This window comes from Dendrobates tinctorius, unplaced genomic scaffold (genome assembly GCF_039654945.1).
Source record: "Dendrobates tinctorius isolate UK_male_01 unplaced genomic scaffold, ASM3965494v1 ptg000098l, whole genome shotgun sequence".
NCBI classification, from domain to species: Eukaryota; Metazoa; Chordata; class Amphibia; order Anura; family Dendrobatidae; genus Dendrobates; species Dendrobates tinctorius.
Genome location: NW_027361766.1, coordinates 5,225,755 through 5,240,137, shown reverse-complemented (window position 1 = coordinate 5,240,137; position 14,383 = coordinate 5,225,755). Strand labels below are relative to the sequence as shown.

The window sequence follows — 14,383 nt, the reverse complement described above, 5'->3', positions numbered from 1 at the left end:
GCCTCAGACGGGCGGCGGAAGTGACGCGGCGGAAGGGGCGGGGACGCCGAAACCGGAAGTCGGGGGCCGGCTTCCGGCGCGCGCTCGTGTGCACGGCGGTACTGGGCGGCACGCGGTGGCCGGGGCGGGGGGGGGGGATGACCGGAGCTTGCGGGGGGAAGGTCGCGGGGGGTCCTGGGTGGGAGGTGCGTGCCAGAACCCTGCTGACCCGGACAAGGAGGCCTTAAAAGGCAGGAGGTGACGCTGCTGGGGTGCTTCTGAAGGCCAGCGATGGAGCACCCACAGAAACAGGCCACAGTGAAACCACATGCGAGTGGCCAGCAGAAAAAGAAACGGACGGGTGAACAAAGCCACAGAAGTTCCTCCAGGCTAAAGGACCCTCCTGCCTCCCTCCGTGATCCGGTACCTGCCTCATCTGCATGGGTAAGAGATCTCCTTGAATGTACCCTGATGCAGTGTCCCCTTTTATATTTTTTTTCGCAGGGGAGGAAAGCTACGGGAAAACAGAAGCACAGGGAATGTGCCCTCTGTAGTTGCCCCTTGCCAGACGGCCACCCTAAAAAGTTGTGTCAGCCATGCGTGAGACAAACGGTAGGGGTGGAAGGGGACGTCGGCCCTGGGGTAGATTGACAGGCCCTTACACTCTCCCCTGTCCACACAGGTAGCGGAAGAAACGCCGGACTTCACCACAAGCCTGAGGGACATAATCGGGACAGAGATAAAGGCCCTATCTAAAAAGGATTCCTCTAGGGGAAGAGAATGTAGTTTCTCAGCTTCAGAGTCCTCGACCGCCCTAAGGATCGATGACTCTTCAGATTCCCCGGCCTCCACTTCGTCTTCTTCGGAGGAAGACTCGAGTCGATTCTGCTTCCCCTTAGACCAGATGGATAAGCTAGTTAAAGCAATAAGATCCACCAAGGGGGTAGCAGACACAAAACCGGAACTTTCAGATCAGGACGTGATGTTCGGGGGTCTAGAACCCAGGAAGCGGAAGGCCTTTCCATTAAATGATAAGGTCCAGAGCCTAATAGATAGGGAATGGAAGAGACCTGAAAAAAGAGGTTCCTTACCTCCGGCCTTCAAGCGGAGGTACCCGTTTGACGACCCAGTGGTAAACAGATGGGATAAAGCCCCTAAACTGGACGCGGCAGTAGCCAAAGCCTCCAAAAAATCCTCCATTCCATTCGACGATATGGCCTCCTTAAAAGACCCGCTAGATAAGAAAGCAGACTCCTTTTTGAAGGGAACTTGGGAGATGACAGCAGGTGCTCTAAGACCAGCGATAGCTGCCACATGTACGGCCAGATCCATGATGATCTGGCTAGACCAATTTGATTCCCAACTAAAGGACGGAGTCTCAAGAGCTTCTATCCGGAAAACGCTGCCAATCATCCAAAGTGCGGCAGCTTTTTTGGCGGATGCTTCAGCGGACTCTGCGAGGATGGCAGCCAGAGCTGCGAGTTTATCTAACGCAGCTCGAAGGGCCCTTTGGTTAAAATGCTGGCCGGGAGACATCCAGGCCAGATCACGACTCTGCTCCATTCCATGTGAGGGGGAATATCTGTTTGGCCCAGTCTTGGATGAACTCTTAGAGAAAGCCGGGGATGATAAAAAGAAGTTCCCCAGTCTACCGAATCCTTCTTACAGACGTCCCTTTACTAGGAAAGGCTATTTCCGTAGAAGGCCGTCCAGAGATCAGGGCAGATGGGAGGACAGAAGGAGAGGTACAGGTTTCATGTTCGGAGGAGGGGGGCGTCAAGAAGGTCCAGCACGTGACACTAAAAAACCGTCCCAATGACTAGTTGCCCCGGTAGGGGGGAGACTAGCTGCCTTCTACCCAGCCTGGTCCTTGATTTCCAATAGTAAATGGATACTGGGGGTGATAGCTGCGGGTCTACGCCTAGAATTCGCCCGGGTCCCCCAAGATCGATTTTAAAATCACCCCGCTCAGGTCTTCCACAACAGAACAAGCTGCCCTGGAGGCCGAGGTGCATGATCTCTGCCGTAAGAGGGTCCTAACGGTGGTCCAAGAAGGAGAAACGGGGAAAGGGTTTTACTCCCCCCTATTCCTGGTCCGCAAACCAGACGGGTCCTTCAGGACTATAATAAACCTTAAATCCCTCAACTAGAGTTGAGCGACTTTTGGTTTTTTATGGTCGAGTTTCGTTTCGTGAAACCCGACTTTTCCAAAAGTCGGGTTGAGCAAGATCGGCCGATTATAGGGAAAAGTCGGGGTCGTCCCGAAACACGAAACCCAATGTAAGTCAATGGGGAATAAAAGTCGGCAGTGAGAGGAGGACAGGAAACATACCTACAGTGCTCATTTGAATGCCAAAAGCATCAATTCTTCTTACTTAAGCTTGTCAACCTTAATTAACTTCATAATACAAGTTAAGCACTGAAAAATGGGGGTTATTTGGCTAAAGTTGTGGGGGGGTAGGGCTGGCTCCAGGTTTTCATGTGCCCTGGGCGAAAGAGCGCCCCTTTAACACATACCACAACTCATCATGCTCCGATACGGCAGAGAAATGGCGGTATAGTACAATGAAAAATACTTCATTTTTTTACATCTCATGACGAGGCCCATCTATTTCTCCATACAGAATCATTGGTCCCATATAATGTTTGAAACAGTATATGATGAACTCCACATAATGCTACAGTATATGTTGGTCCCCATGGATGAAGCTCCACTGTCTTATGGGCCCAAATAATGCTCCAAACATAATGGGCCCCATTTCTAATGCTCCAGTGTATAATGGGCCCTGTAAATGCTGCTCCAGTGTCTGATGTCCACCTTTGGAATGTTCCAGTGTATGGTGGGCCCCATCTATCATTCTCCAGAGTATAGTGCTCCCCAAAAATTGCTGTCCCAACATTGAAAACAATCAAATAAGTCTCCTCGCTAGGGAATCCCTGTACTAGTCTGGACTCCTCGTCGTCCCCATCTTCCATCTCACTGCACAGTATTTCAACCTTGCAAGTGCTGTGATCCTGAGCAAGCAGGGGGGGCCCACTCGTTGGCGACGGCACTGGCACAGGGCCCCTGATAGTACGGTGGTGTGTCTGATGGTGGGTGGGCCGAACCTGCACTTTCATCTGCAGCTTCCTCTTTGTCAACGTGTAAGATGGAACTGTATATGGGAAGGGTAACCTGAGTTTCATCAGGGTCAGATTCAGGCCGGGTAGCGTGCGAAGGGAATGTAGTGGTCTGGGTCAATGTACCAGCAGATTCATCGAGCAGTGGCTGGGCATCAGTGCACTTGTGTCGCCCCCAGGAGTACGGTCGCCACAGTGGCATTACCTTCCTCCTAGGGAGTGTGATGTCATGCTTGGGAGCAACGAAGGATCTCTCTAGCAGGTTAACTGATTGGGTGGCGTTATTCCCACGAGTCATGACCCTCCAAACAGCGTTCATGAAGGCAAAGTGTTTGTTTTACGTGGGCAGTATGGTTGCAAAGCTGAACCTTAAAGGAATGTCCAGAAGGGCACCACCAGGAGTGGAGCCTACGGCGTAATTTGACTCAACACGGGCAACCTCAACCATGCCAGCTACAGAACAGATGCACACATTGCAAGCTTAATTCCGTTAACGAACGAGACTCCGTCATGCCCCGCGGTCCGAGTCCGGCTTACTAGAGGGACACGTGAGGCTCTGGCACATGAGATTGGCCAATAACTGGTGTGTCATGCCCTTACATGTCCGTGGCTGCATGTGCGCTACACTGAAAAGGCCAGCGTTTGTCGCTTACAGGTGCAGATAACCCGCTGAACAACGTTAGTGATGGGGATCACTGATTACAATTATTACTCGCGAACGATGATTTCCCAGTAAGTGCAGGTCAACCGCAGTTCCGGAATTAGGCCTAACCGTCATTCCTGAAAAAAATGAAAAACTTACGTGTGCAAACCACAGGTGCTGTAGCTTGCTTAACAGCTCGCCAGCCGTTCTCACGCCCAGTATGGGTTACACGTGATTGCACAAAGGTGAGAAAGGGTACCGTATCCCGGATAACATGTATGGATAGCGTACACATTCAAAAGATATGTCTATACATCAGGAGGCAGGCTCAGACGGTGTCAGGCACAGAATGGATTTGACGGCCCAGACTACACAGCGGAGGAGCAGGGAGAGGTAAAGATTGCAAATGCTGGGGCCCTGCCCAAGCAAGGGGGGCCCACTCGTGGGCGTCGGTACTGGCACTGGGCCCCTCATAGTACGGCGGTGTGTCTGACGGCGGGTGTGCACCACCACCGTCAGACACTTGATTGCACTATGAGGGACCCTGTGCCAGTGCCCGCGCCCAAGAGTCGGCCTACCCACCTGTCCAGGGCAACGGCACTCGCACGGTGTCGTGCGCTAGGTGGTGACCCCGGCCATGGGGGGGGAAGGTGGGACAAAATCCTTGGAAACCAATGCATGGTTCATTTTAATGAAGGTTAGATCATCCACATTTTGGGTTGACAGACGGGTCCTTTTTTCTGTCAGGATTGATCCAGCTGCACTGAAGACTCTTTCCGATAGCACACTTGCAGCTGGGCAAGCGAGCTCCTGTAAGGCATATTGTGCCAATTCAGGCCAGGCGTCCAGTTTAGCAGCTCAATAGTCAAAGGGGAATGACCTGTGTGGGAGAACATCGATATGGGAGGAAAAGTAGTTTGTAACCATAGTTGACAACTGCTGTCTCCTGTCACTTTCCATCGATGCTGTATTACCAGTTGTGTGAGCGGTACTTGAAAAATCAGTCCACAACATTGTCATGAAACCCCTGTCTCCAACGCCACTTCTGCTGTGTGCACCATGAACACCTCTGCCAAGCTGCCCCCGGCCCGTATGGCTCGTGGGAGAACCATTACCGCTGCTGTGTGCTGGGAATGCCTCAAGCAACCGATTTACCAGAGTTGCTTGTTTATTAGCCAATATTAGGTCAAGGTTCTCCTGTGGCATGATGTTTTGTAATTTGCCTTTATAGCGTGGATCCAGGATGCTGGCCAACCAGTAGTCGTCATCGTTCATCATTTTGGCAATGCGGGGGTCCCTTTTTAGGATCCGCAAGGCATAATCTGACATGTGGCCCAATGTTCCCGGTGTCAATGATGCACTGCGAGTGCTGGTTGGAGGAGCACTTTCTGGCAAATCCACATCCCTCCAGTCACGCACAAACCCTGTACCAGACCTTGCCACGCCAACATTTTCACTTGCCCCACGAGATGCATCCTCCTCCCCTAAGTAATCATCCCCATCATCATCCTCCTCCTCTTCTTCCTCCAACTCGTCCAGGAGAGGTCCCTGAGCAGACAATGGCTGAATGTCATCAAGGATTCCCTCTTCCTCTTCCTCCTTGTCAACATTGGCTGCAGATGCCTGGTCCTTAAGGTGCGTCAAAGTTTGCATGAGCAGACGCATAAGTGGGATGCTCATGCTTAGGATGGCGTCGTCTGCGCTTACCAGCCGTGTGCATTCCTCAAAACACTGAAGGACTTTACAGAGGTCTTTCAGCTTCGACCACTGCACACCTGTCAACTCCATGTCTGCTCTCAAAGTGCCTGGCCGTGTATCCTCCCACAAATGCAATGTGGCCTGCCTCTGCTCGCACAGCCGCTCCACCATGTGCAGGGTGGAGTTCCACCTTGTTGCAATGTCGATAATGAGGCGGTGGTTGGGAAGGTGGAGCAATCGCTGCAGCTTCTGCATACGAACGGAGTGTACAGGCGACCGGCGGATGTGCGCACACAGTCTTCGCACCTTATGGAGCAGGGCTGTTAACTCCGGATAATTTTTGAGGAAGCACTGCACCACCAGGTTCAAGGTGTGAGCCAAGCAAGGTATGTGGCTGAGTTTTGAAAGGGCTATGGCTGCCACAAAATTACGCCCGTTATCACTAACTACCTTGCCTGCCTCAAGATGTACACTGCCCAGCCATGACTCAGTTTGTCGCTTCAAGTACTCGGCCAGCACCTCGGCGGTGTGTCTGTCGCCCAAACACATCATCTGCAACACAGCCTGCTGACGCTTTCCACTAGCTGCTCGATAGGGGGACACCTCGTGTGCAACAGTGGCAGCTGCAGATGGAGTGCTCGTACGACTGCGCTCTGTGGACGAGCTTTCGCTTCTGGAGGAGGAGGGTGGAACGCCTACAGCCAACTGTTTCCTATACCGTGGGCTAGGCAGCACTGTCCCACCACCGCTGTCCCCTGTGGACCCTGCATCCACCACATTAACCCAGTGCGCAGTGATGGACACGTAACGGCCCTGGCCATGCCGACTGGACCATGCATCAGTTGTGAGGTGCACCTTTCCACTCACTGACTGCTTGAGTGCATGGACAATGCGGTCTTTCACATGATGGTGGAGGGCTGGGATGGCTTTGCGAGAGAAGTGGCGACTGGGTAGGTCATAGCATGGTACTGCATAGGCCATGAGTTTGCGGAAAGCTGCGCTTTCCATCAACCGATAGGGCATCATCTCCAACGAGATTAGTTTGGCAATGTGGGCGTTCAAACCCAGTGTACGCGGATGAGAAACTGAGTACTTTCTTGACCTACTCATAGTGTCTGGGAGGGTGAGCTGGACTTGAGAGCTGCATATGGTGGAAGTAGCGGTGGACAGGGCGGACTGAGAGAGGGTTGATGATGGTGATGGAGTTGGTGTTCTTTCTGATGGCCTAGATTCAGTATTTCGTTGATATAACAGTGGGATTCCCTGACTGCTGTGACCTTGCAACGACACCTCAACATTTGCTGCTGTGCTATCCGGTGGGCTTACAGTGGGGGAAACAATGTAACGTTGCTGACTACCTTCGTTGTGATCAGTTGCACATGTGGCACTTGAGGTTTGGTGTTGTGTCCACGCTTGCAAGTGCATGCTGGTTAAATGTCTAAGCATGCAACTGGTATTCAAATTTTTCAGATTTTTCCCTCGGCTAAAGGTCTTTGCGCACTTCTTACAGATAACCTTGGCCTGATCATGAGGATTTTGTTCAAAAAAGTGCCACACTGCACTCTTCCTACTTTGGCAGACATTTTGCGGCCTAGCACGCTGTGATGTTTTGACCCTCTGGACAAGCTGTCCAGCAACTCTTTTGATGTTTGGAACCTGTCTTTGGAGTGCTCCTGGCCTGCCAGATAACAGCTGTTGTGATGTCGATGTCTGCTGTGGATGCTCCTCCTCATCTGAGCTATTGGAAGCAGCACCCTCTTCCCCCAATGGATGCCAAACTGGGTCAACAACTGGGTCATCCATCACCTCCTCTTCAATGTCATGTGCACCTTCCTCTTTGTCACCTTGTATGGTGGTATAGTCTGCGGGTAGGGGCATCTGAGTCTCATCAGGGTCAGAATCTGGCTCTGTACACTGCGAGGACAATGTAGTGCTCTGAGTGAATGTACCAGCAGAATCATCCATCAGCGGCTGTGCATCAGTGCACTCCATGTCAGATTCATCTTGGCCTGGGTAATTCACCATTTCACTTGATAATCCAGGCATGGTATGTGAAAACAGCTCCATGGAGTAATCAGTAGTATGGCCTACGTCATCCTTCAATCTTGGTTGTGGTGAAGGACACAAGGAAAGGTGTGGTTCATGAACATGAGCCTCCAATGACTACTCAGTGCTCTTACTTTTTACAACTTCAGAAGAGGAGGCGATAGAGCTGGAGGCTGAGTCAGCAATGTAAGACAAAACTTTTTCCTGATGCTCTGGCGTTAAAAGCGGTTTGCCAACTTCGAGAAAACTAAGCCTTCGAAGCCTTATGGAGCCAGAAGATGACGCAGGCTCAACACCACCTGCATTCGGTCCTACTTTGCTTTTGCCACTACCATCAGATCCACCACCAACACCATCATTACCAGCTGCCAACCCCCGCCCAATTCCACGGCCTCTTCCACCAGCCATCCTCATTTTTGGTAGAAATGTAGACAAAAGCCAACAAACTATTTAGTAATGTAAAACAAGGTGTCTATAGGACAGGGGAGACTTAGATTTTCTGCACACACTAGTGGACACTGGACACTTGGATTGTGTGAGGCCCACTGAATATCAGAGCGCTATGTCACAGGCTCGATGGCACAGGTGTGAAAAAAGTGACTACAGGATAAGGGAGATTTAGATTTTCTGCAGACACTTGTGGACACTTGGATTGTGTGAGGCCCACTGAATATCACAGTGCTGTGTCACAGGCTCGATGCAGCAGGTGTGAAAAAAGTGACTACAGGATAAGGGAGATTTTGAATTTCTGCAGACACTTGTGGACACTGGACACTTGGATTGTGTGAGGCCCACTGAATATCAGAGCACTATGTCACAGGCTCGATGGCACAGGTGTGAAAAAAGTGAATTGTAGAATTGGGCAGAATAGGAATCTCCCTAGAGTGTAGGTCTGTAAGAACGGAACAAGTCCTCCACAGTGACACACAGCTTCACTGTGGCTGTGATAACAGCCGTTACACGGTACTGTGTGAGGAGCGTACACCGCTGTATGGTGTGAATAAATGCACGCTCAGTACCTTAGCAGGACAAAAAAAAAATTGGGATTGCTTTTAAAAAAGCAGTTTGCAGAGCAGTGGGGAAACGGCAATGCAGCTGTCAGGAAGCCTTAGAAGGCAGCCTAACAACCAACACCGCTGATCCACCACAATATAGCCTCCCCTTGCACTGCACACACAGTGACTGGTGTGTTGCACAGGCAAAATCGCTAGCAGCAGAAGCAGTTTTTTTTTTGTCTTCTTCCCTGCCTAACGCTCTCCCTACAGAATCAGCAACCTCTCCCTATGCTAAGATCGGCAGAAGTAAGATGGCGGTCGGCGTGCACGCCCTTTTATAACCCCTGTGACGCCCACCAAAGCAAGCCAATCACTTGCATGCCCTTCTGAAAGATGGTGGCGACCTCTGCCTATGTCATCACGTTGCCCACAGTGTCCGTGGATCCTGATTGGCTGAAAGAGCGCTAAACAAACTTTTGAAACGCGACTTTGGCGCGTAAGTCGCCGACCTCGTGGCCGACCTCATCCTAGGGTCGGGTTTCGTTTCCTGAAACCTGACTTTGCCAAAAGTCGGCGACTTTTGAAATTGTTCGACCCGTTTCGCTCAACTCTACCCTCAACGAATTCCTGGTCATACGCCCGTTTAAGATGGAGACAATCAACAATAAAATTACTGTTTCAAAACTGTTTTATGGTGGTGTTAGATTTAAAAGACGCTTACTACCATATTCCCATTCATGCAGCTCATCAGCGGTTTCTCAGAGTGGCAGTTCAGCTGGATGGGTCAATCCAACATTTCCAATATGCGGCCCTCCCCTTTGGGGTGGCAGTGGCTCCCCGTGTGTTTACCAAAGTAGTAGTATGGCCCATCTACGTGAATCAGACATTCTTGTGATCCCCTACTTAGATGACTTCCTGATCGTAGGGAAAACGGCAAAACATTGTCTGGAACAACTACAAAGGGCAATGTCTGCCCTAGAGGGGTTAGGATGGCTGCTTAACATTAAAAAGTCCCGGTTACAGCCGGTGAGAGTCCAACAATTTTTGGGCCTGATCCTAGACTCTGAGAAACAGGAATGCTGTCTGCCCCCGGAGAAGCTTGTTCGCCTACACTATCAGGTCCTGAACGCTTCCAGTAACCCTACCATGTCCCTCAGGAAAGCCATGTCCCTTCTGGGTTCCCTCTCATCCTGTATCCTGGCAGTCCAGTGGGCACAGTTTCATGCAAGAAAACTGCAGGGCGAGGTCTTAAGGCATCAGAGAATCCTTGAGGGTTACTTAGAGGGCCAGCTAACCTTGTCCCGAAACACAAAGGAGTCCCTAGAGTGGTGGCTAGTCAAGGATAATTTATCCAAAGGGGTCCCCTGGGAGTATGACATATCCCGCATAATCACCACGGATGCCAGCCCGTCCGGTTGGGGGGCTCATATGGGTGAGATTCTGGTACAGGGCCTATGGTAGCGTCATCAGATAGAAATGTCATCTAATCTGAAAGAGTTGACATCGGTAGAGCAGGCAGCTAAGGAGCTACTTGTGTATCTACAGGGCCATCATGTGCGAGTGTTCTCCGACAATCAGGTCACCGTGGCATATATCAACCACCAAGGCGGGACTCGTTCCAAACCCCTGATGAATGTGGCAGAACGGCTATTCCAGCTAGCAGAGCAGCATTTTCAATCTTTAACAGCTCTACATATAAAAGGGAAGGAAAATATCACAGCAGATTTCCTAAGCCGCAAACCACTAAAACAAGGAGAATGGTCCCTAAGCACCTCCATCTTCGACCTAATTGTACAAAAATGGGGACAACCAGAGATAGACCTCTTCGCTACCAGGGAAAACAGAAAATTAAGGCAGTTCTGCTCCCTAAATCCCAGAGAGAACCCCCTGGCGGTAGATGCCTTTCTGATAAACTGGGACTTCGGGCTAGCATACGCCTTCCCTCCCCTATCGTTACTACCCCTGGTGATGAAGAAAATCAGGAGAGACAGAGCAAGGGTGATAGTTATCGCTCCATTCTGGCCCAGGAGGGTTTGGTTTTCTTGCCTCAGGACCATGTCGGTGTCCGACCCTTGGGTCCTTCCGGACATTCTGGATCTCCTATCCCAGGGCCCAGTGTTCCATCCTCAGGTGGCTGGCCTACATCTGACGGCGTGGAGTTTGATCGGACACTGCTGAGAGAAAAAGGCTTCTCCCCAGACCTGATTAACACCCTACTTAAAAGTAGAAAAGTAATCACTACCAAAATCTATGTCAGAATTTGGAAAAAATTCCTGCAGAACTCTGGAGTGGTCACTGGCGCTTCAGCACCTGTAAACCAAATCTTAGAGTTTCTTCAGAAAGGTCTAGATATGGGGCTCTCCACTAGTACCCTTAAAGTACAAGTATCAGCCTTGGGGGCCCTCTTTAGCTGCAGCATTGCGGGTAATTACTGGATCAGTAGATTCATTAAGGCAGCAGGTAGATCCAGGCCAATAGCGAAAGATAGATTCATGCCGTGGAACTTGAACCTAGTCCTCACGACTATGACGGAAGCCCCATTCGAACCTGTCCCTCAAAGTAGCCTTCCTGGTAGCTCTAAACTCAGCTCGTAGGGTAAGCGACATCCAGGCATTATCTAGACGTCCTCCTTATATACAGTTCAAGGACGATAGGGTAATACTCAGACCTGATCCGGCGTATTTACCTAAGGTAGTTTCCAGCTTTCATAGGACACAGGAGATAGTCCTTCCATCTTTCCTCCCTAATCCAGCTAATGAGAAGGAAGAGAAACTTCACACCTTGGATTTTAGGAAATGCCTCATAGAATATCTGGCAGTTACTGATCCCTGGAAAAAAGATAATGCCCTGTTTGTCTCTCATCAAGGCCCTAGGAAAGGTTGTAGAGCGTCAAAAAGTACACTAGCCAGGTGGGTTAGAGAAGCGATCTCAATAGCATACACCTCAAAAGGCAGGTCGCCACCCCGGAAGCTGAGGGAGCATTCCACCAGAGCCATGGCGACCTCGTGGGCCGAAAGATCAGAAGTGTCCATTGACCAGATATGTAAGACGGCTACTTGGTCCTCTCCGAGCACCTTTTATAGTCATTATAGGGTAGACTTGGGTGCTTCCACAGACCTCTCTTTTGGTATAAGGGTACTGCAGGCTGTAGTCCCTCCCTAAATAGTTTTACTCTCTGTAATTCTCTCAGGTGGTGCTGTCTTGGACGACCGATAAAGTCTTCGTTACTCACCGGTTAACGGTGTTTTTCGGAGTCCATGACAGCACCCGTATATTCCCTCCCTTTAGTTTAAATTTGGGTGTGCACTTCTTCCTCTTGTATGTACACTGATAAGGAATAGTTGTGTAAAAGTACTGTATATAAATTTTGCTGTTAACCATTGTGGTCCTCTTGTGCTCTGTAATCCAACTGATGCGTGGGAGAGGTGCCGCCCTTTTGTATCTGTAGGTTTCCTGTTCCTGAAGGGCGGATCCCCTCTCTCAGGTGGTGCTGTCATGGACTCCGAAAAACACCGTTAACCGGTGAGTAACTAAGACTTTCCTGTCCAAATATCACAATTATTGAGAAATAAAATAATCGGTGACTTTTAAAGCATAATATGGAGCAGTGTGTCATACTTTGGTAATATTTTTATCAAAAATATAAAAATATAGTGTTGCAGTAACCTCTGTTAAAGCTAGGGGGCGCTGCATATGCGACTCAGAATATGCATGTGGGCATTTCCTTGATGGTGAAACAGTGACCGGCATGGTTGTAAATGTCCAGTATGTGTCGCAGAGGTTCTCTTCGCTATAAGCCAAAATAACGTTGTCATGCTGGGACTTGTAGTACACAAGTTATTTACCTATAAGGGCGGCTTATAGGGCTAGTCAGAGAGCTGGGCGGGATCGGCTAGCAACACATACACCGCCCACACATGGGGGTGGTTTGGGATATATAATGTGACTGAGGTCTGATCACATGGGTTATGTGTTTGATCCTGAGTGGTCAGAGTGCAAGGTCCTGGAAGGCCTGGGTGTGTTGGAAGTGTCTGGGATTGAACTTCCTGAAGAGCACATGGAAAGGCCTGGACCTGATAGAGTCTGTGACGGCTCTGTGTAGGCAAGCTACTGCCCGGCTGTGGCTCTGCAACTGACGGCCTAGTGAGCAAGGCACTGTCTGGAACAGTGATCCCAGTGCAGCTGCTTCCCTGATAACCCGTGAGGGATAAACCATGAGTAATGCTGACCGGGTTCAGTAAGAGACTGTGTTCTAGCTATAGAGCATGCGTGCTGGACATGCCACATCCTGTGTGCCCACAGGCATGAGAGCGTGAAGCTCTACTATGGACATTAAGAATTCGTCTGTCTGATGTAAGACTGTTTTCCTTGTGTTCCTGTGACATTGGTTTGTGAAGGAAATTAAACAGACTGTTACTTTAAGCAAAAGTGTTCCTGTGTGCCTCAATATCGCAGCCAAGCGAGTTAATCCCCGTCCACTCATTGGGTGGATCTCTACAATAGTTTAAGTCAGACTTTAAGAGCCCATAGCATACGGATTGAATGAACATGAGACTGGAAATAGAGAAATGAACTTAAAGGGAACCTGCCAGCCGAATTGTGCTCAGTAACCTACAGACAGTGTCAGGTTGGCACCGCTGTACTGATTAAAATGATACCTTGCTTGATGAAATCCATCATGTGGTTATTGTTTATTCGTTATTTTCAGTTCTGAGTTAATGATATGCTCGTGCTCCGGGGCGGGCCTGTGGGGGTTCTTCATGTGGTGCTCTGTTTAGGTATTCATATGTATGACTTCTGACAGGTTCCCTCAGTGACCTGCCCCCTAGAATACATAATGAATATTATAGATTAAAATAAAGAGTATGGAGGAAGTGTGGAGAGACAGACAATCCAAGCTGCTTGAGGTCTAGTGTGAAGTTTCCACAATCAGTGAAGGTTTGGGGAGCCATATCATCTGCTGGTATAGGTACACTGTGTTTTTGGCACTAGGTACTTATATTTTTGGCACTAGTGATGAGCGAGTATACTCTTTGCTTGGGTCTCCCCGAGCATGCTCAGGTGGTCTCCGAGTAAAGATTCTCTATGGGGTTAAGGTCAGTTTGCTGGCCAATCAAGCACAGTGATACTGTTGTATTGATACTTTTGGCAGTGTGGACAGGTGCCAAGTAGTGATGGGCGAGTAGCATCGTTGCTCAGGTCTCCCTGAGCATGTTCGGGTGATCTCTGAGTATTTTGGCATGCTCAGAGATTTAGTTTTCGTCGCCTCAGGAGCATGATTTGCGACTGCTATAATTTTTGTCCCCATCTGAAATGAAGAAAAGAGAAAATAAAGAAATGAAACATGGAAAAAAAAAAGGAGAAAAAATGAAAAAAAAACAATATGGGATGATTATAACGAGGAGCGGTATCCTATTAAGGCCCATATAGATTGTCGCAGTCAAGTGGGTAGTGAAAGGTCCAGGTAGACAAAATAAATGTGAGGAGAGCCAGGAACAATCAATATAAATGACTCTGTATCAGAGGAAAAATAGTATTAATATATTGATATATCATTAAGGCGCATAATGGACTATAGATAAGTATTAAGCTCATATTCCTAATAACTCCCTTATACAGAACATACAAAATAAAATATAGAAACAATAAAAAATACATGTGGCAATTTGTGATGTAAAATCTGATACACTTGGTACATTACATGATCGATAATAGGTCATAGTCTCGGTTTAAGCCCTTGGGGGATAGTGTCTGCAGCTCATGAATCCAATAGGATTCCCGTTTTTTAGAATCCTGATGCGATTGAGTCGCCTTCCCAGGGCTGTGGGGTACTTGGTACCGGGCCGGTGTCAGCGGGATGTGTCACAGCAGCAGTGACCCGGTCCGTGGCCCTGGGCGCCCA

The 14,383-nt window shown here is 49.4% G+C and overlaps 1 protein-coding gene across 3 annotated transcripts in view; it reads right to left on the bottom strand.

The window, feature by feature from the left end:
- The window catches only part of OLFML3 (olfactomedin like 3), an 85,041-nt gene extending 71,739 nt beyond the window's left edge, over positions 1-13,302 (bottom strand). For all 3 annotated transcript variants that reach the window (XM_073587073.1, XM_073587074.1, XM_073587075.1), the window contains exon 1: positions 13,140-13,302. The gene's annotated coding sequence lies outside the window, so the exon portion shown is untranslated. The remainder of the gene's footprint in view (positions 1-13,139) is intronic.
- Positions 13,303-14,383: the final 1,081 nt, after the last annotated feature.